This window comes from Desmodus rotundus, chromosome 4 (genome assembly GCF_022682495.2).
Source record: "Desmodus rotundus isolate HL8 chromosome 4, HLdesRot8A.1, whole genome shotgun sequence".
NCBI classification, from domain to species: domain Eukaryota; kingdom Metazoa; phylum Chordata; class Mammalia; order Chiroptera; family Phyllostomidae; genus Desmodus; species Desmodus rotundus.
In genome coordinates this window covers 40,927,356-40,949,576 of record NC_071390.1, presented here as the reverse complement: position 1 = coordinate 40,949,576, position 22,221 = coordinate 40,927,356, and the positions used below count along the sequence as shown (strand labels likewise).

Sequence of the window (22,221 nt, the reverse complement as noted above, 5' to 3'; positions counted from 1 at the left end):
AATTTTGTTATTCCTCTATCATAAGTAAACAAAAAGTTTTAAATTAAACACAGTTCCTCATATTAAATGCCTATATCCATTTTGAATGAACAATGTCCACACCAATATTTAAAGTGTTTAATGTGACATTATTTGCAAAGGATAATATACATTTAAACATATCTATCTTGTGTTTGAATAACGCCCTTAGTAACCAATCTTACAGAAGCACAACTAAAAGACATTTTATTTTACGAGAAGGCTGTACTTTACTAACTCATGCACCTGAAATTACAGGCAACCATGTTTCTGTGTTAACTGAATGTTACTTTTTCTCTTTCCTTGCAGTTATTTGATACGCATGGAATCAGGAAATCTCAAACACGTGTTCAGAATTTCTCCTCCTGGGACTTTCAGCGAAGTCAAAGCAGAGGTTCACTCCATTCTCCCTGGGCTCCTTCTGCGCATGTGCCTGGTCACGTTCACTGGAAACCTGCTCATCTTCCTGGCCTTCTGCTCAGACTCCCACTTCCTACAGCCGCATACTTGGAAAAAGACGTTTTTAAAAATGTTTCAGCGAGCGCCAGATAGTCATCTTCAACTTTCATCCAAAATGCTACACGTGATGCTATATTTTCAAAGTTCACCTTCAAATCTCATCAGTAGCTAGTTTCACCAATTTGTTTATAAAACTTACAATTAAATTTAAATCAGCTTTCAGTGAAAGAAATTAGGTCTGGATCCATGAATTTCTTATGCATAGATTTCCTTCAGATGGAAAATGAAATAAAAATGACATATCAAAAGGTTAAGGTGTTCATTGGCAACCTTTTGGCAAATGTCCAACATCGAGGTCATTATCCACCTCATTTATAATTATTGTCAAATTATGGGATGTGTTATAACAATCTATAGACAGTATTCCAAACTTGAAGCTTTTGTATGTGTCCTCAATTATTGTCCGCCGTTGAATTGTTAAATTTCTTCATTGCATGGAAGTAATAAATAATGGGAAAAAACAGATATATCAGACTGGTAAGCAAGTCTGGCTATCCAAATCACTTCCTTAAAAAGCTGCGATAAAACCAGTTTATCTTGAAGAATTATTTAGAGTTTGTTGCATATTTCAAGAACTCTCAACAAAACACTTTCCTTGACTAGCCAGCATCTCTATATGCAATACCAGTCATTTGTAATCATCGTCCTTATTATCATATAAATAAAAGAATATTTAAATATGTAACACATAGCCTTTACAAAATTCGCATCTAAACCAAATTTATAGACTATATAGTTGACAGCTGACTTTTTTTCATTGTTGCTCTTTTTGAAAATACTTTCTCTGTGAAGAAGTAGTGCATCAATTTATAATCCGGCACAAGCTTCTTATTCTGGGTGACTGACTACCCCACGGAACATTTACTCATACACAAACTTAAATTCCAAACCACATTGCTTGACAATGCTATCTTTCATATTTACCCAAATCGGGGCTAGCTGTGTTTCTCAGCAATTAATCGAAAATAGTCCCTCAATCATTTATCACCACAATGTTTAAATTACATAAATTCTAAAATATTTACCATGTTATGGCATGAATTCATCAGGTTATAATAAAACATACTTTGCTAGCTTCCCCCCATGGTTGGTCCTCTACATCGTTAGCCAGTTCTTAAATATGTCAAGTTATAGTTTTATTGCAAAGGGGCACTTGAGTCACCTGCTTTGCATAAAAACATTTCCATATAAACTCTTTGATACAGTTATTCTCTTTTAGTATTTTAATACTAGTTCTTAGTAATTGTATGTGGTGTTTTTATTCTTAGAAAAGAAAAGTGCTACATTATACAATACAGAGCCTGCAAAGCAGTATTATTTATATGTAGAATATTGAATATCTACGACTGTCAGATTTTTATTTCAATGCTCTTTCTTTCAAAGAAGTCTTGTGGTTTGAATATATTTCTTTATGCTGTGTATGTACATGCCAATGAAGTTTCAGTGTTTTAATAGCTTCGGTAGGTAATTCATCTCAGCAAATAACACATTCTTTTCTTTATGACTTTACAATTATGGCTACACAATGAAGCTAATATATGAGGGATAATAGTTCTGAGTAAAACTAGCTTGACCTCTTTGGTCTTCCCTTCTATGAAGCAACTTCCATGATCACTGTTTAATACACTACTGAAAGAAAAGGTGTGTCATTTGTTGACCAAAGCGTTCTGTGAATCTTCTTTTACTATGTGTAAGTTAGGGTTAAAATTTCTTCTTTATTTCTTAAAATAACTTGCATTATTGCCATTTGATATACTACTACTGCAAGAAACGATGTGCAATTTCTTGGCAAAAAAACTTTTTTAAATCTTCGATCTGGAGGCGGGCCGGTCACATTTCCCTTGGACTATATACACGTCACCTCACCTCTTCCCCGTGTTCCACACTAGTTCCTGAACTGCTTCAGTCTCTGTCTGGGTTACTGTAACTTTTAATGATGAATATTCCTTATTTGCTTCTTGAAGAAGGTATGTAAGAGGTAAATTGGTTGAGATCATGAATGTCTAAATATGATTTCTATTTTATGTCATGTTTTACTTTTTAAAAAGTGACTTTTTAAAACTTTTTGATTGGAAACGTGTTTCTCTGGCAATTCTGCTACTGAGACTATACCCTAAGAATCCTGAAACTCCATTTCAGAAGAACCTATGCACCCCAATGTTCATAGCAGCACAATTTACAATAGCTACGTGCTGGAAGCAAGCAAACTTAATGCCCATCAGTAAATGAGTGGATCAAGAAACTATAGTACACTTACACAATGGAATACTGTGCAGCAGAAAGAAAGGAGCTCCTACCCTTTGCAACAGCATGGATGGAACTGGAGAGCATTATGCTAAGTGAAATAAGCCAGGCACTGAAAGAGAAATATCGTATGATCTTACCTATAAGTGGAACCTAATCAACAAAATAAAGAAGCAAGCAAAATATAACCAGAGACTTTGAAATAAAGAACTGACAGTAACCAGAGGGCGGGGGGGGGAGGGCAATAATGGGGGAAAGAAGGGAAAGAGTCATCAAGGAACATGTATAAAGGACACATGGACAAAGCCAAAGGGGGGTGTAGGACTAAAGATGGGAGGTGGGTGTGGGAAAGTGGTGGTGGGAAAATGGACACAACTGTACTTGAATTTAAAAAAATGCATAAAAAAAGAAATGTTTCCCTTAAAATTTTTAAAAGCCTGTTTATTGACCTCGATTTGCAGTTTTGCTGTTGAGAAATCTGTTTCCTTTCTCTTGGATGTTCCACTTTTCCTTTTCAGAAATTTTAGGCAGTGTTTGAAACTTCATGAATAAATGCCTTGTTGTGGGTCTACATTACTCTGTTCTACAGTACCCCATCAATTTGGAAATTGTTGTTTTTTGGAAAGTTTATTTCAATTAATATTCGGATGATATCTGAATTCCATCTTTTTTTTAAAATGAGTATTTGGGAATTGAATCTCCCCTGTAGAGGAGAGATTCAATTTTCTTATTTGTCCCTCTAATTTTCTTAGCTCCCTCTAATTTTCTTATCTGTCCCTTCTGCATTCCCACAGCCCTGTGTGAGGGTTCTGTTTTCTACTCATCCTCACTACCATTTGTGGTTGGTTGACTTATTGATGATAGGCATTCTGACAGGTATGTGGTGATATCTCAGTGTGGTTTTAATTTGCGTTTCTCTGCTGATTAGTGATGTTGAACATTTTTTTCATACGTTCATTGGCCATCTGTATGTCCTCTTTAAAGAAATGTCTGTTCAGGACCTTTGCTTATTTTTTAAATGGGTTGTTTGGTTTTTTGGTGTTGAGATTGATAAGTTCTTACAAATTTTGAATATTAACCTCTTATCAGATGTATCATTGGTGAACATGTCCTCCCATTCAGGGGAATTTCTTTTCGTTTTAATGATGGTTTCCTTTGCTGTGCAAAAAGTTTTTAGTTGGATGTAGCTACATTTGAAGCTAGAATACATATAAAATATTTTCCTTTATTATGCTCCATGCTTCAAGAGCCCTATCCATTTATTACACAGTAGAATGACCAAGAGAAAAATGGAATATCTGTACCTGATCAGTGGGACTTGCTTGGGTTTGTCATTCATTCTCTGGCTTTCATTATTCAGATTCAGAATCAGTCATTTGTTAGCAAGTCATACAGAACTTCAAAGGCAGTGCTGAACAAGAAAGAAGTAATACCACTCTCTTTCTATCGTGGCAATTACATTTCTTACAACAGCCCGTGCACAGGCTGGGGTAATGACAAGATAACATGTCATTTTGTAACCGACTATATCTATTTTTGCATAAATTATTATATCCTGTTTTTCATTATAAGAGTGAGCCGTGAAAACAATTTATTTCCTAATCACTCAGTGCTAGACCAGAAGTTATTTCAAGAGCAGACAGATGCTGTAACAGGGAGTTTTGAGTCCGTAACATTAGCCCCCATAACATCTGGCACGTATTTCAAGAGTGCTTTTTATATCCTGCCTGACTTTTTGCTACTATATTTTTCTCATCATTTATTTTTTTAACTCATCCCATCATTATATCTTTCCTCATCCTTTTGGATATATTTTTCTTTAACAAAGATGGATTAATTCAAATATGCATTCACTAATTCTCTCACTCAACAGCAATATATTTCATACCTACTCTGTGAAAGACCTTGCTTTAGACACTGAAAATACCACAGATAAAATTCCTGCCTTTGTGTATTGCACATTCAGGTGGATAAAGACAGAACATTTTTAAAATGAGCTATAAATATGATTGCAATTAGGGATGAGGATCCCGGGTGGATGACAAAATGTTGTGTACAGCTTTGTGTAAATGAACTTTCTATATTTTTCTCTTTAGACAACTACTTGAGGGAATTCCCAGCACTTCCAACATGGTTTAGATATAAATATGTAAGGAGTATGAACCACCCACTTTAGCACCTGTTCTTGTGTCTTCGAGACACACAGGGCCTTTGTGCCCTAAAGACCCTTGACACTTGATGATGGAACTTCCTGGGAATGCTCAACTTGAGGGCTTATTGGGGCAAATAGACTTTATCCATGTTACTATTGAACTGTGCTCCATACTCAAGTCTTCATTCTCTATTAGGGCAATAGCATCTACAAAAAAAAAATGCACACCAGTTGACCATTACATTTGACCTGTCTCCAGGGAGGAGACATGCCCTCAGGTGAGAAGACTCTCCTCAGTTGAGGTCACTTATCAAGTAGCTGTCATCACTCCCAGCAGCTGAAGTGTGCCTCAGTTCTGAAGAGGGTACCTAACCTTAACACTTATTACTACCTATACCTTTCCCCTGTTGTTCCATGTCTGCCTTCAAACACCAATGAAAAAGTTCAATTTATTTTGTACATGCACCAAGAATACCAGAGCACACATTTTTACCATTCACAAGTCTCTTAACTTTTTCTCATTTTTCATGGGTGTGATCGTATACACTGTATATTGACAAGGTTCCTCCTCTTAAAGTATGAAACATAGACTTGAATGGATAACATGATGTGTTCTTTTTTAAAAAAATTATTTATCTTATAGACAGAGGGAACGACAGGGACTAAGAGAGAGGGAGAGAAACACCAATGTGTGATTGACTCTCATGCACCCCCTACTGGGGACCTGGCCTGCAACCCAGACATGTGCCCTGATCTGGGAATCGAACCAGCAACCCTTTGGTTCGCAGGCTGGCACTAAGTACACTGAGCCACACCAGCCAGGGAGCAAGAGGTGGTCTTAGTGTATAGCATACAGTGAGATGGCTCTTATCCATATGCTCTTGATATTTTAACTCATCCTAAAATCACATTGCTTTTTTTGAAACTTTCACCCTACCATTAACTAAACGTAGTGACAGCAAATATCTGTGAGTTCTTCATATAGATTGCTATTTTGCTTTATTCCCTTGTTCTCTTCTTCTACAGATAGTTTCATTGTATCCAAGGGCAGAAACACATATATTTCTAAGAAATTCCAACTGGCTGCTTTATTTATAAATGTATAAATTTTCTAAAAAGTATGTCTTATTCTCTACTCATATCTCCTAGCCTAGAACATGGTAGATGTGTTTAATCAATGTCTTTTGAGTGAATACAGGGAGTTTGGTTTCTAACTGACATGTAAATATTTTTAGTTAAATTCAAACTCAAATAAGAACCCTAAGAGTTCTTACTCATGTGAAATGAGTAGTAATGAGTAATTAGTACTCACATATTTTATATCAAACACTTGATGAAATATAATGAAGACAAAAGAGCCAGATATTCTCATGGTTCTGGCCTTATTTGTTTCAATTCCCTTGAACTTTATTATATGAAAGAAAGTAGCTTTGTTATGTGATTTTGAAGATTGATGAGAAAATTTCAAACCAACTCTTCACTTTTAATATAATTATATTTAAGGAGCCTTATAATCAGAGTAATACCAGCTATCAATCAAATTTACCTACTTCTGTGCTCTAGAAAAACTCTTCTCAGCTCTTTGCCCCTCCCCCTTTTATCATTGTCTTCATTTTTGTGAACAAGCAAAGATCAACCATCCTTCCAAAGAAATGTCAGTATTCAGTTCAAATACATTTTTGGTGGCCAACGCTATTGGATGCATTTTCCCTATGATGTAACTCAACATTTACCAAATTTTCATTCATATCGTCTTCTTCACAAATGGAACACATTTGTAATCAATATCTTCTTTATGAGGGATGATTATTCCTTGGTCAAAGGTCATCACATTAAAAAATTTCAAGAAAAAAGAGATAACAAATAGTTTGCACCCAGCCAAGTTAATGGACTAGCCAATTCCTCACACTGTAATTTAGCCTGAATATCTATCTTATTTTTTGTATTTTTAATACATTTTATTGATTATACTATTACAGTTGTTCCTTTTTTTTTCTCCCCTTTATCACCCTCTGCCCTATACCCCCTTGCCATCATCATTCCCCCACCTTAGTTCATGTCCATGGGTCATACATATAAGTTCCTTGGCTTCTCTATTTCCCATACTATTCTTAACCTCCTCCTGTATATTTTGTACCTACCAATTTATGCTTCTTATTCCCTGTACTTTTTCCCCCATTCTCCCTTCTTCCCCTCCATGCTGATAACCTTCCATGTTATCTCTCTTTCTTTGAATTTCTCCCTGTTCTAGTTTGCTTAATTCGTTGTTTTTGTATTTTTAGGTTCGGTTGTTGATAGTTGTGAGTTGGTTGTCCTTTTACTGTTCCTATTTTTAATCTTCTTCTTTTTCTTAGATAAGTCCCTTTAATAGTTCTTATAATAAGGGCTTGGTGATGATGAACTCCTTTAACTTGACCTTATCTGGGAAGCACTTTAGCTGCCCTTCCACTCTAAATGATAGCTTTGCTGGATAGAGTAATCTTGGATGTAGGTCCTTGCTTTTCATGACTTCGAATCCTTCTTTCCAGCCCCTTCTTGACTGTAAGGTCACTTTTGAGAAATCAGCTGATAGTCTTATGGGAACTCTTTTGTAGGGAATTGTCTCCTTTTCTCTTGCTGCTTTTAAGATTCTCTCCTTATCTTTAATCTTGGGTAATGTAATTATGATGTGCCTTGGTGTGTGCTTCCTTGGGTTCAATTTATTTGGGACTCTCTGAGCTTCCTGGACTTCCCAGAAGTCTATTTCCTTTGACTGAATAGAGAAGTTCTTCATTATGTTTTCAAATAAGCTGTCAACTTCTTGCTCTTCCTCTTTTCCTTCTGGCACCCCTATGATTAGGATTTTGGAACATTTAAAGTTGTCCTGGAGGTTCCTAAGCCTCTCCTCGTTTCTTGGAATTCTTATTTTTTCATTCTATTCTGGTTGAATGTTTATTTCTTCCTTCTGCTCCAAAGGATTGATTTGAGTCCCAGTTTCCTTCCCTTCACTGTTGGTATCCTGTACATTTTCCTTTACTTCACTTTTCATAGCCTTAACATTTTCCTCTATTTGCAACCATACTCAACCATTTCTGTGAGCATCCTGATTACCAGGGTTTTGAACTCTTGTCTCTGATAGGCTGGGTATTTCTTCATCACTTAGTTGTATTTTTTCTGGAGTTTTGATCTATTCTTTCATTTGGGCCATATTTTTTTTTGTCTCAGCACACCTGTTACATAGCAAGGGCTGGAGCCTTAGGTATTTGCTAGACAACACAAATTTTAGTTACTGATGAAAACTTCACACATAATTGCCATCCCATATAATTTATTGTTATTACAGTGTGATGTGAGAAGATGGTAGAAATGTGGCATTGCCTTTCAGGTGGTAGCCTTGTGCTTTATAAATTATATGTAGTCAAAGTAATTACTTGAAGTTCTTAAAGCTACATTCTTAATAACAAAAAAGGGAAAAATTTGAAATTTTTCTACTGACATATTACTATATGAATGTTAAATTTGATAAAACACAATCTTTTTATAACATGAAAAGCAATGTTCTAAGTGCTTTATTTGTAACAGTTTATATAAACCTATGTGTTTGAAATCATTATCCTCATTTTATAAATGGGGTAACTGAGACACAGTGCAGTCAAGTAAATGGTCCAAATTCACAGAGCTAGCCAGATATTGTCTAGATTTGAACCCAGGCCATCTAATGTCAAGTCCATGATCTAAACAACACACCCTATTGCCTCCCTTAAGATGGGATGCATACTATAGACAAATACAAGTTTCCTCTTGGTTAATTTGTATTATTAAAGTAAGGTTTTTGGATAAATTTTATCATTGACCTTCACTTTCATATATAGCATTACAATTATTGATATTAAGTCAATTAAGTTTAACTTGACAGATAACACTGTCAAGGATTACACTATGAAATGATAAACTTAAATGATACATTATTTTGGAGATTTTAGTCTTGGAGAATGTTTAGTCTCTAGATATAAACAGGAGTCCAATATTTGTCACTAATTTTGTAAATAATATGTCACTTCATAAGTCTAAATTTTAGAATTTTAGGCCTTAAAATAAGTCACCTAACTTATATTGATAGAGCCTTACACTGAGAGTAACAGTAGTTATCAATCAACTTTACCTATGTCTGAATAATCAAAACATATCTTGTCTTTACCACAATCTTCATCACATTCATCTGCATCATTTATTGTGCACATCCTAGATGATTTGCAGACATTATCTCACTTAATCCTTACGAATCTGTCAGTAGATGCTATTTTTAGCTGAGAAGACTGAAGTTAAGAAAGGTTAAAGTAACTCTCCCAAAATTCCACAAGTCACCTATCCCCAGTGAAGTCTCAGGGAGTGGTGGGGCCTGACTGGGACCCTGATTCATCTGACTCTGAAACTGACATACTTCCCACACGGGATTGCTCATTATATGATGAAGGCAAAAAAAAAAGTGATAGACACATTCTCTTGACATCTGGATCAGTATTTCTATCAGTTGGGTTCTGGTAAGAAGACAGAAATCACAGCTGTCCTATAAACAGAGATAATTAATATAAAAATTATTAACTGCATATAAAGTTGTTCATGTAACTGAAAGAGTAAAAAGAGAAATATAAGGTGTCATGGAGTTCACAAGTGCAGGGAGCAGCAACCAGTCCTATGGTCGATGGCACAAAGGGAGGGAACAAAGAGAAGCCATTGGAATTATAAAAATGTAGAGAAGGGACCCCATAGAGCTGAAGCTCAGACCTCCAAAGAGAAAGCACTGCTTGACTAGTGCTGGTTTCTTGGGAGTGGGGAAAAGTGAGAATGGTTTTGAGAATGTTGGGAAAACTGCACACTGAATTCAGCGACTGCTATGGGAAGGATCTGCTGTCGCTGCAGTGAAGACGCGCTGCTGATGTATGACATTTAAAGGAATCACAGACAAACAGGAATCCAGAGGAAATAGAGGAAGAAGCAAGACACAGGTCCCTCTCCCAGCCTTGCAGTGGCCTGACTCTCCTTACTAGCAGAGTCTTAACTAGAGCCAACTGGTAATGAAGAAATGTGGATGGAGGAGCCCCAGACTAAACCTCAAAAAGCACAGATTAGAATGTGGGTTTGGAGGAGAAATACAATGTTTTAATCACTGGTGCCATGTGAAAATTACTTATGGATTTCATCTGTAGTACTTCGGATGGGCCCTTCATACATCCATATGTCTGTTTCTGACTCTGGGAAACTTTGTGCTTAAATCTGAGGGATGTAGGATTTTTTAATTAAATTTTTCTTTTTTGCATCCTTTCTCCATCTCTACTTTTTATTCCTCCAAAATCTCAACTGTATTCCTTCCTATCTTGATCTTCGATCACCTGCAATACCAATTTATGGTTTATAAAGAGTGGGTAGTAAAACAAAATTTCAAAAAAAAAAAAAAGGGAGAGAGAGAGAACGTGAAAAATATTCTCCTACCTAGTAAATTCAAACATTACAATTCCACAAAAAAAAAGTGTGTATTTGAAATAAAATACTAGGTGACTTTTATTTTAACATTCTTAATTGAAGGTAGAAAGAAAAATATTCCACATTTATCTAGAATCTATCCTCAATACTACTTCATAATACATAAAGTAGACAGCAAAATAAATTATTAGTATTGTCATAATTATATTGGTTTCATGTGTAGTTTATTATTAAATTCCTTGTTCTCATACACCATTACTGTTATTAAAATTTGTTTTCTTTTAACCATAGTATTCAGCAGGAATACAATGCAGGATAAATGAACAGTTATGAAATCTTATGTTTCCTTTTTGAGAACTCAGCCAATGCAAAATTATACAAATCAAATTTGTGCCATTCTTTTAACTGATGCTGGAATATGGAGCTAAGAGAAAATATAATCAATATATATTTATTAATCTCCTACCATGCACCAGCATCCAAACACTGGGAATTCAAAATAGAATAAAATGAATAGCATGTAGATATGGAAGAGTTTAAGGAATTATTGAAAATATTATGTACAACTCTGTGCCAATAGATTTTATTATCAATAAGGGATGGAAATATTTAGAAAATGTAAATTACAAATAATTCAGGAGGGGTTAAAAGTGCTAAACCATATTGCTCATAAAATAATCACAGTTTGTCAAAAATGAAAGTCAGTATAGGTGGCAGATCCAAATGGTTTAACAAACATGTTCTAGCTCATTTTTAGGTATTAGAACTTCACTAAATTAAGGGATAGAATATTATGTGATAGAAAAATAGGATAGAAAAATTTTAAATCATCTCAAATTAACACATAAGTGCAACATGTATCGAATGGTCCAACTATTAGAAGAAAGACCATAGTTCCTGTTCCTTTGTCCTCTGATGTGGGAGGAATAATTACTAGTTTAACAGGCTTGCTATCAATTTGCCACCTCAGTTACCCATGGAGAGAGAAGTACATTTCTGTTCAGTGAGTTCAGGCTAGGAAATAGGCCTGAATAGTTCCCTCGTATTCATTCCCTTTCTCTTTCTATGGAATCTGCTTGTCTAAAGAGTATGCTATCTGATTTGTTAGTTGCGAGAAGCTAAGTAGATTATTTGCTGTGCGTGGGGCACATGTAGTTTTCCAGCACCATCAATGACTAGCTACATAAGGCTAATTCTGGGAACTGGATTTAATAAACTCATTATTTTATGATATCTAAACCATACCTTTCCATCTATTATTTACCTATAATAGAGTTGGTATCTTTAACTTTGCCCAATGTGTTTTCACCACTTGCAATGATATTTATGGAGCTTTATCAAATTCCAGCACTTCCTAATATCTTTTACTTTGAAATTGAGAAGTTTATTTTAACATTTTTCTGGGATAATGAAATATCAACTAAATGTCAACTCTACTTATGAAAAATAAAATAAAAAAGAAATGAGTGCCTTTCTTGATATTAAAATATATCATAATGTTCTTATAAATAAAATGTATAAGTAACAAACAATCTTACATGTCAAATCTGTTGATATGTCAGGTGGCTATAGAAATGTAAAACTCTTAAAAAAGATCAGGTAGAGGATGAACATGACAAAGTTTTATGCGCAATTTCTTTTGCTTCCTTTATCACTCCCTATGCCACATTATAAAAACACTGCCACTATCTTTTCTTTGAAACCTACTTTAAAACAAGGCTAAAGAAAATAAACAGAAGAGCAAACTGAGTCCTCAATAAAATTGGGAAATACAAGGGCAGGATCCAAAAAATTGGAATTTATTTATAATAAACTGTGTATTTATTCATTCTTACATGTTCAAACTTCAGTCACCTTCACAGTACTCTCCATTGGATGCAACACGCCTATGAAGACACTCTTTCCACTGCTCAAAACAATTTTTGAACTCATCAATTTGGATGACTTCTAGTGCTTCTGCCATTTTTTTTTCCACATCTTCCACATCAGCAAAAACATTTCCCTTTGAGGACTTTTTTTCATTGGGGGAGACAACAACAACAAAAAGTCTCTCGGGGCAAGATTGGGTGAACAAAAAGGGTGGGGCACAGGGGTCATGCCATTTTTTGGTCATAAACTCCTGAACACTCAGCGCGGTGTAGGCAGTTGTGTTTATAATCATCCATCATGAAATGGGCAAACACGTTAAAAAAGTCTTCAGAAAAAAATCACTCAAGCCGAACACAGCCTGTCACAAAAACACTAGCTGGTACACTGATGCAGACGGGTTCCTAGAACACTCATCTAGCAGGGGCAGCCTGTACTATAAGGGGCCTGCCTTCCAGAAGACAATTCCATTTCTGGGGGAGATCCCTCCTTGTACAAACAGACATAAAGCAAAATCTATGAAAAAAGGCTGTCCAGTGTAGAAAAATTGAACCTGGTTTATGTAGATGTTTGAGAGAAGATCTATATTTTGCAAGCTTTCAGGAAACACACACTTGTCAAAAGGAGATGGTATTTTCCACAAGGACAAAACCTATCATCCCAAGAGCTATGAAGGTAGGTTTCCTATCAGCACATCCCCAAGTCCACTTGAAACCTTTAAATGGGAGAGAGAATGAGGTAAAAGTGAAAATATAATAATGTGCTATTTTTGTAAGAAGCAGAATGTCAGAGTGATAGCGGAAAGATGAAAAAGTTAGAATAAGCTCTACAGTGTATTATCTTAGTTATACGAACATCATCTTGCTAAATCCAGTGCTCTGTCCTTGAGCTCATTTTGCTGGACATTTAACAGCATTTGACAACATAGGCTGATCATTTCCTATTGAAATCCTTTCTTCCTTTGGCTCTGGTATATCAAACTCTTCCTTATATTCCCATTTCATTTGTAACTCCTCATCATCCTTTGCTATCTCCTCCTCTTTCTCTATCTAGTTCCTCAATATTAAATTGCTTTGTGCCTAATCCACAGTTCTTTTCTTTTGTCTAATGATATTCTCTCCCAAAGTGATGCCATCTAGTCCTACAGTTAGGACCATTTATATGCTGATAACTCCAAGGTTTATCTGCAGCCCTAACATCTCCTTGAGAATTTGATTAATAATGTACTCCCTGCTTAACTACTCTACTTGACTGATCAGTAGTAAGTTAAAGTTAAGCATGTGCAATCTCCAAACATGAATTTCCATTCTCAATTTTTTCTACACGCACATGTTCCTCAGGAAAAATAAAAGGAGTAAGGTAAAAATAAAAGAATCCCCTGACTCATACAGTTGCTCAGGAGAAAAAAATAGTTGTTATCTCTGAGTATAATCTATCGTATTTTGAGGTGGATTGTTAAAGTAAATGAGCCCAGAACAAGTCGTGCTGCCAAAAAATAAATGCGTGACTTAAAAAAAATGGAGATGAGGATGTTGAAAGAACACAGGAACCAAACTAAAGGAGTTCACAATGAGCCAAAGCTTGAACGATTTGATCAACAAAGTAAATACTGATAATACTAGATTGTTGTATACAGACCCGCCTGTAGATGCTAAACTTAGGTGGAAGGCTGAAGAAAAATATGGCTTGAATAGCCTGAGAGTTTTTCCTCTAAAATGTATTTCTTTACTACAAAGATTAAAGTTTGAAAAAAAACAATGCTTTGACTAGCCTCAAATGATTCCCATAAAATATATTTCTTTATTATAAAGATTAATTTATTAATATACAGTGGAGAAACTCAGCAGACATCATAATAAGTAAATCAAGTTTAATATCAATATCCCAAATAATAAGTCTATCATATCAACCTCCCAAACTCTGATACAATACACTGAAAAAGATGCAGATTGGCTTTGTGCCTTTCTGGTCAAAACAGCATAGCTTCACGCCACTCTGTCATGAGAAAATACCAGACAAACCCAAACTGAGGAATGGTCTAGAAAATAACTGATAATTCTTCAAGAGTTTCAAAGCATGAATGGAAAGATTGAAAAACTATTTCAAATTGGAGGACACTAAGAAAAAATAAGAACTAAATACAATACTACACATTCATCAGAATGGCCATAATCCAGAACACTAAAAATGACAAATGCTTGCAACAACGCGAAGCAACAGGCGCTCTCGTCATCGCTAGCGGCAATGCACAATGCTACAGCCCTTTGGATGGCACTTTGGAGATTTCTTACAAAACTGAGCGCACTTACGTGATCCAGAAGATAGGCTCCTTGGTATTTATTCAAATAAGTTGAAAACTTATATCTACACAGACATGTATGCAGATGTTTATAGCAGATGTATTTATAATTGGCAAACATGGAAGTAACTGAGATATCCTTCAATGGGTGAATAAATTAGTAAACTATGGTACATCCAGGCAATGGATGTGCCAGCACTCAAATGAAGGAGCTATCGAACTATGAAAAGACATAGAAGAAACTTAAATGCATACTATCAAGTGAAAGAAGGCAATCTGAAAAAAGTATATGTGATTCCAACAATATCACATCATAAAAAAGGGAAAACTATGAATATGGTAAGAAGATGAATTCTTGCCCTAAGTTAAGGGGGAAGGGGGAATGACTTGGTATAGAGGATTTTTAGAGCAGTAAAATCATGCTGTATGAAAGGTGGACATTATACATTTGTCCATAAGGTATAACAAAATCCATAAACATACACCACCAAGAATGAACCCTAATGGCAACTATAAACTTTGGGTGATAATGGTATGTCACTGTAGGCTCATGGATTGTAGCAACTCACCATTCGGATGGGGGATGTTGATAATGGGGGAGGCTGTGCATGTGTGGGAACGGAGAGCATACAGGGATTCTCTGCACTTTCTACAGTTTTTCTGTGAACCTAAAGCTACTCTACAAAAATACAGTTTGTTAATAGAAAAAAAAAACTGAAACTCAAACTAAATATATCAATAACATAGTACCCTAGATAAGCTTCATGAACAGAAAAAGAAGAGAATGGTAGAAAAACTGGTAAAATTGACATAAGGAATGTTAATCTCCTGGTTTGACAACACTCTATTATGTGAGACGTTAACATTAGTGGATGTTGTCGAGCAGTAAATAGAAGCTCTCTGTACAATGCTGGCAACTTTTCCGTTAAGTTTAAAGTTACTTCAAAACACAGCTTTAAAAAAATGGACTAACTTGTATGGAAGATTTGAGTGGTCTATAAAGAACTGAAATCTTCACCTTTTAAATGTTAAATTTCTCTGGGACTTCTTTTAAGGATAAAATTATCTGATGAAAAAATTAAAAGTTATTATATGTGGTAACTTTGTTTTCTGACCCCTTAGAGGGCTCTTTTTTTTTTTTTTTTTTCCTGGTGAAGGATGAAAAAGAAACCTGGGCAGAATCTAAATTCCTTCTGGGAGGAAGTGGACCAGAGTTCAAATAAAAACCAGTCATATTTTCTTTCAATTCAAACTCTCCGGTAATGTTCAGCTATGCTTCCCTATTACCAAAGGACCCTGCACTAGGGTCCAGGCTTCCTAGAGAGAAAATGGCCAGAAACACTCCTAATCTCTGCCTAACTGGCCATCTAATAAATGGCCAAGAGGGTGGAACCTTTTCCTTCTATTAGGCATGAAGCACACTGGTGTCTGAGGTTCCAGTAAAAAGTACATACCTCCTCCCAACTGCCACATTCTCATTCTGAAAGGAAAGAATAAGAGTGGGTGTTTTGCTCAAGCTTGAACAAAGGAAGTGGAGTCCTGAAACCACACTGCCCTTCCTTCCAAACTCCCAGGAACCAGCCCCTTTTCCAAGAAAAGGACTAAAATATGGAGTAAAAAGAATTTTAGGGAAAAAAACCAAAATATTAAAAAAAATAATATTTGGTGTAATCTAAATTCAATAGTGAAAAGTGGATTGAATAATTAATCCTTTAGGAAACGTCCATTGGAGACTATTTTATCAATCCATTTTTATAAAATGTAAATTCTAGAAAAAAGGTTAACAATTATTTTCTACATATTTTTATACCAGAATGTGGAATTTTTTAAACAGTATCTATAAACAGTATTAGCTTCCAATGAGATTTTAAAACAATATGTAGAGAAGTATGTGTGTGTGTATATATATATATATATATATATGTAGATATACATATACCTACATATATATATATATATATATATAATTTTTTAATCCCAAACAAATTAGTTCAATAGTCATGAGAAGCTATTCATGCCATGGGAGAATATAAAATTATCTAGAAAGAGTGTATAGAACATTAAAGGGAGTAGAGTTAGGTTTCTGCCAGATCAGTGCTAACCTGAGATATTATTACTTATGAAATCAAAAGTGAACAATGAACAGACTCATGATGATTCAAAGACATAAATACACTCAATTCAGGTTTTTTTCTTTTCAAATTTTTATCTCAGTGTTCTCTTCCGGGATATAAGACAATCTTTCCCCCTTTACCAAATTCTTGCCCATTCCAGATGATGAGGGTGGAAAACAGCCACCAGGGTAAGATGCAGTTTTCCCTGTTTGCCTGCAACCAGAGAAGAAATTCCCTTAGAGATCTAGGTAAGTGCCTTTGCCACTAAATTAGGTGTTGTGGAACTTTTCATGTATAAACAGTGTAACTTGAAGCAGGGTACAAAGGCAAAATTTAGATCTATCAATTTGAAGATTCTTGAAGAAGTAGTACAATCTATACTTTTGCATTTAGTAAAACACTGCTTGAAAAGGAAATCAATTCCTAAGTTAATTTAAACCTACAGCTGTTTGACTGGTCAGAAGTCTCAGAGCTCCTTAAAGCATCTTGTTACAGACTTCCATTAGGAACAAAAACATACGTATGAAACACAAAGGTTACATATTGAATTTATATATTTAATAAGGTAAACTCTACACATACTATAGTGGTGTAAATAAAATTTAGCCAGACTTTCCTAGTAGTTTCAAATCAGTCAGCTATTAGTATTCTGGTTTTTCATTTAAAAACCAGAATACTAATAAATTACTTCAAGCTGCCAGAATAATGGTTGCCAGTCTCACTGTTTCTAGTTCCTTCCTCATCAGAATTTTTCACACTTTTCAAATTATATTTTAAACCCAAATTTTAAAAAGGTATATAAAAATATATAAATGACAATCAAAGATTCCTTTGATAGTGTTCTGCTACACCTAGCTCCCATAAGAGTTTATTATAAGCTTTAAGGGAATTTTATAAAATCCAAGGAGAAAAATGCAATTTCTCAGGATGAACTGGACCTTGAAACTAGAAAATCTCTCTCTCTCTCTCCTCCTTACATACATGTGTGTGCACACACACACGCTATACACACATACTTCTGTTTCTCTGGAGAACTGTGATTAACACTGGTTTTTGTACAAGAGAAATGAAAACTTATGTCAACCAAACAACTACACAAAGATGTTTGTAGCAGCTTTATTAAAAATAGTCCCAAACTGAAAACAATACATAATTGCATCAGTAGAAAAATAGGTAATTAAACTGCAGTATAATTATTCAATGCAATACTTCTCAGCAATAAATATGAACTAACTATAGATATGTGACTACATGGATAAATTTTGAAAATATTATATTTAATTTAAAAATCCAGACACAAAAGAATACATTCTGTAGATCCTATTTTATGAAGTTTTTTAAAGTATTTTTTACTGATTATGCTATTACAGTTGTCCCCTTTTTTTCTCCCCTTTATCCCCCGCTGCCCTGCACCCCACCTTAGTTCATGTCCATGGGCTGTACATATAAGTTCTTTGGCATCTCCATTTCCTATACTGTTCTTAACCTCCCCCTGTCTATTTTGTGCCTACCAATTATGATTCTCATTTCCTGTACCTTTTTTCCCATTCTCTCTCCTCCCCCTCCCCACTGATAAGCCTCCTTGTGATCTCCATTTCCGTGATTCTGTTCCTGTCCTAGTTGTTTGCTTAGTTTGTTTTTGGTTTTGGTTTTGGTTTTTAGGTTCAGTTGTTGATAGTTGTGAGTTTGTTGTAATTTTACTGTCCATAGTTTTGATCTTTTTCTTAGATAAATCCCTTTAACATTTCATATAATAAGGGCTTGGTGATTATGAATCCTTTAACTTGACCTTATCTAGGAAGCACTTTATCTGCCCATCCATTCTAAATGAAAGCTTTGCTGGATAGAGCAATCTTGGATGTAGGTCCTTGCCTTTCATGACTTTGAATACTTCTTTCCAACCCCTTCTTGCCTGTGAGGTTTCTCTTGAGAAATCTGCTGATACTCTATCGGCACTCCTTTGTAGGTAAGTCTTTGCTTTTCTCTTGCTACTTTTAAGATTCTCTCCTTATCTTTAATCTTGGTAATTTAAATATGATGTGTCTTGGTGAGTTTCTCCTTGGATTCAACTTGTTTGGGAATCTTTGAGCTTCCTGGACTTGCAAGTCTATTTCCTTCACCAGTTTGGGGAAGTTTCCTTCATTATTTTTTCTAATAAGTTTTCAATTTCTTGCTATTCCTCTTCTCCTTCTGGCACCCCTATCATTTGGATTTTGGAACATTTAACATTGTCCCAGAGCCTCTCCCCATTTTTTTAAAATTGTTTCTTCATTGTGTTCCAGTTGAATGTTTATTTCTTCCTTCTGTTCCAAATTGTTGATTTGAGTCCCTGTTTCCTTCCTTTCACTGTCAGTTCACTGTATGTTTTTCATTACTTCACACTGCATAGCCTTCATTGCTTCCTTTATTTTGTGGCTGTACTCAATCATTTCTTTAAGCATCCTGATTACCAGCGTTTTGAACTCTGCAACTGATAGGTTGGCCATCTCTTTGTTGCTTAGTTCTTGTTTTGAAGTTTTAATCTGTTCTTTCATTTGAGTCATATTTCTTTGTCTCAGGCACCTGTTACTTTGTAAGTGGTGGAGCCTTAGGTATTCACCAGGGCCGGGCAACCCACTTTTTTTAGTTGTGGCACTGTATGTGGGGGAGGAGTCAGAGCGGGAACAAGCCACTTGCTTTGTACTCACCCTGCTTTCAGTCACTTCCCTCACTTTACCCAAGCAGACTGTGCCCTTTCAGGTGCTGGTTCCCAGGTGGGTGGGCTTGTGTACATTCTAGAACCCTGTGGGCCTTTCCACAGACTCTCCTGTGAGACTAGGAGTTTCTCCTGCCACCCCAACCCCCATAGGTTTTTATAGCCAGAGGTTTTGAGGCTTGAGTTTCCCATGTTGGAACCCTGGTTTGCGAGGTCTGTCTAGCTCCCCAGGTGTTTCTGCAAACTTATCCACACACAAATGTGGGACCTCCCTGTCCACTAGCTACTGCCCTGTCATGCATCCCCACTGCCCCAACTGCCCATCTCTGCCCCTCCTACTGGTCTGGATAAATGTTTCTTTAACTCCTTGGTTGTTGGACTTCCATACAGTTCAAATTTCTGCCAGTTCTGCTTGGGGTTTTTTTGTTTTTAAATTGGTTGTTATCCTTCTTTTGGTTGTGGGAGGTAGTGAAGCATATCTACCTATGTCTCTATTTGGCTGGAAGCCTCCCTATTTTATGAAGTTTAAGAATTGGTAAAAGTTATCTATGATGATGGAAATGAGAACAGTGGTTGTCCATGGGGCAGGGAAGCGGTTCAATTTATTGGTAGGAGGAACAAGTGGACTTCCAAGTGATGTAAATATTCTTTATCATCATGGGAAAATTTAAGGTTCGGGCATTTCACAGTATGAAACTTTACTTCACTTAAATAAATAATAAAGATGTATATAAGTAAATATATAAATTACGTAAACAAAAATAATATAGGAGTGGGGTAAAAATTTAAATAGTGTGGTCTGTTCTAGAAAGATGTCCTTAAGAAAATGACTTTCAACAAAGAGTTAGTGGGGAGGAATCAGTGAGCCATGAGACTATTTGGGAAAAGTGTTCTGGTAGAAAGAACAAGAATAAATATTCCAAGACAGGAGCATGCCAGGTAAGTGGGAAGAAGAACAAGGATACTGATGTGGCCAAGAATAGCCAAGCACAAGTTACATAAGCACTTATAGTCTATTTTCAGGACTTTGCCTTTTATTCTGAGTTCCAGGGGGAGCCCTTGTTGTGTTTAAGTATAGGACTTGCATTACTGCACTCACATTGTAAAAGATTTCTTTTTTCTTTTAAAGATTTTATTTATTTATTTTTAGACAGAGGGTAAGGGAGGGAGAAAGTTGTGTTTGTAGGCTTAAGAAGTTTTAAACCCACTATGCTAAGCTGAGAAATGGCCCTCGCCATATATTCACACTCTAATTTCTGAACCTGTGGATATTATCTTATCTGGCAAAAGGAACATTACCTGTGCAATTGAGTTAAAAGTCTTGAGATGGTAAGAATAACATTAGAATATAATCAATAGAAATAACTACCTTTTATTGAGCACTTATATAAGACATTCTAAATGATTTAAATCCTTATCACATTTAATTATCAAATGCTTGAAGATTTTACATCTGTTTTACTGATAAGGAACCAAGGTTCAGAGATGTTACACAATAATTTTAAAGACTGCAAAAGACTTTGTTCTATAAGAAATTCAGAGACTAATCTTTAGAAACATAAAACAAACCAGGATGGGTATTGTCCTCTTTGTTATTTTTATTAAATAGAGGAGTGACTGGGCCAGTTTTGTCTTTGATAAAACAATCTCGTGACAATTTCTAAGACTGGAGATTTGGCAATGAAAGGAGACAGAGACTCCTAGTGAAGTAGCCTGTATAGGGACCTAATTAATACTTTGCATTAAAAGTTGTAAGATTCTTGAGCGTGAGTTTCATGCATTGCTTATTTATCTTTGGTGTCTCAGAACTCAGTCCAGAGCAATGGCATTCATGTTTTGTTGCATTTAGCAGACCTGCATACTGGACTAGGAACAGTGAAATATTCAGAGAGGAATAGGAAACAATGTAGCATAATGTAAATTATTGTTGAATGCCTACTAGGTGGTCGGTGCTTGTATTTTTTAACCAAAGATATCTTTTAAACTTACAAATTATGATTTTAGAAATGATAGAACTAAGCAGCATAAAGATTCATTGAAGGGAAGAATCAGCCCCCAAATCCATAGTCTGTAGTCTCATCTGGAGTGATCCTGGCCTGCTGGGAAAGTGCACGTGACAGTGGAATGGTGTTTAGAAAATGAGCAAAAAAGTGCAAGAACTCTGAGGCTATTCCAGAGCTAGCACGGTGTCACTTCCACCAGATTGTATTGGTCAAAGACAATAAAGCAGCCCAGTTCTCAGTGGGGGTAATGATTCTACATCTTTATGGGAGAATCTGCAGTCACATCAGAAAGAGTCTAGAGAGAAACAGGTGACATTTGGAGGATATTTTTGAAATCAATCTACCAAAATAAGTGAGTCTTAAAGTTTCCCTTTCTACCCACACAGCTCTACAAGCCTACAATGAGCAGAAGTACAGGACAGAATTCATTGAATGACTTGGTGTTTGAGGCAAAGTTGGTCTAAAAATAGCATTTGAGGCAAAGCTGATCTGAAATATAGCCTCTTAGATACAGGATCTCAGGTACTTCTGTAAGTGGTACCTTGTACCAAGATAACCCTGTTAGGGGCCCACTGCAGTGATACCTGGAAATTTTTGCACTGAGAGAGAAATGAGTCCAACCAATTTCTCTGCTACATCATTATAAGCAAGTTACATTCCAAAATGTGACAAATAAAATAACTCCCTGCAGCTAGCTTCCTCTGGCTGTGAACACCTGCAGAAAGTTTCTCCTTCGTGGTCATGACAGAAACCAAGTCTTAGGAAACCAAATCCTATTTATTTGCCATTTATTCATTTATCCATCTATTCAATACCTCCTGACTAATAAGATTCAGCATTGGGAACTTGCC

At 35.7% G+C, this 22,221-nt stretch overlaps 1 long non-coding RNA gene across 1 annotated transcript in view; it reads right to left on the bottom strand.

Moving 5' to 3' along the window:
* Nucleotides 1–247: 247 nt before the first annotated feature.
* The window catches only part of LOC123479802 (uncharacterized), a 62,324-nt gene continuing 40,350 nt past the window's right edge, over nucleotides 248–22,221 (bottom strand). Inside the window, exon 3 of the long non-coding RNA XR_006655551.2 lies at nucleotides 248–524. This is a non-coding gene — a long non-coding RNA (uncharacterized lncRNA). The remainder of the gene's footprint in view (nucleotides 525–22,221) is intronic.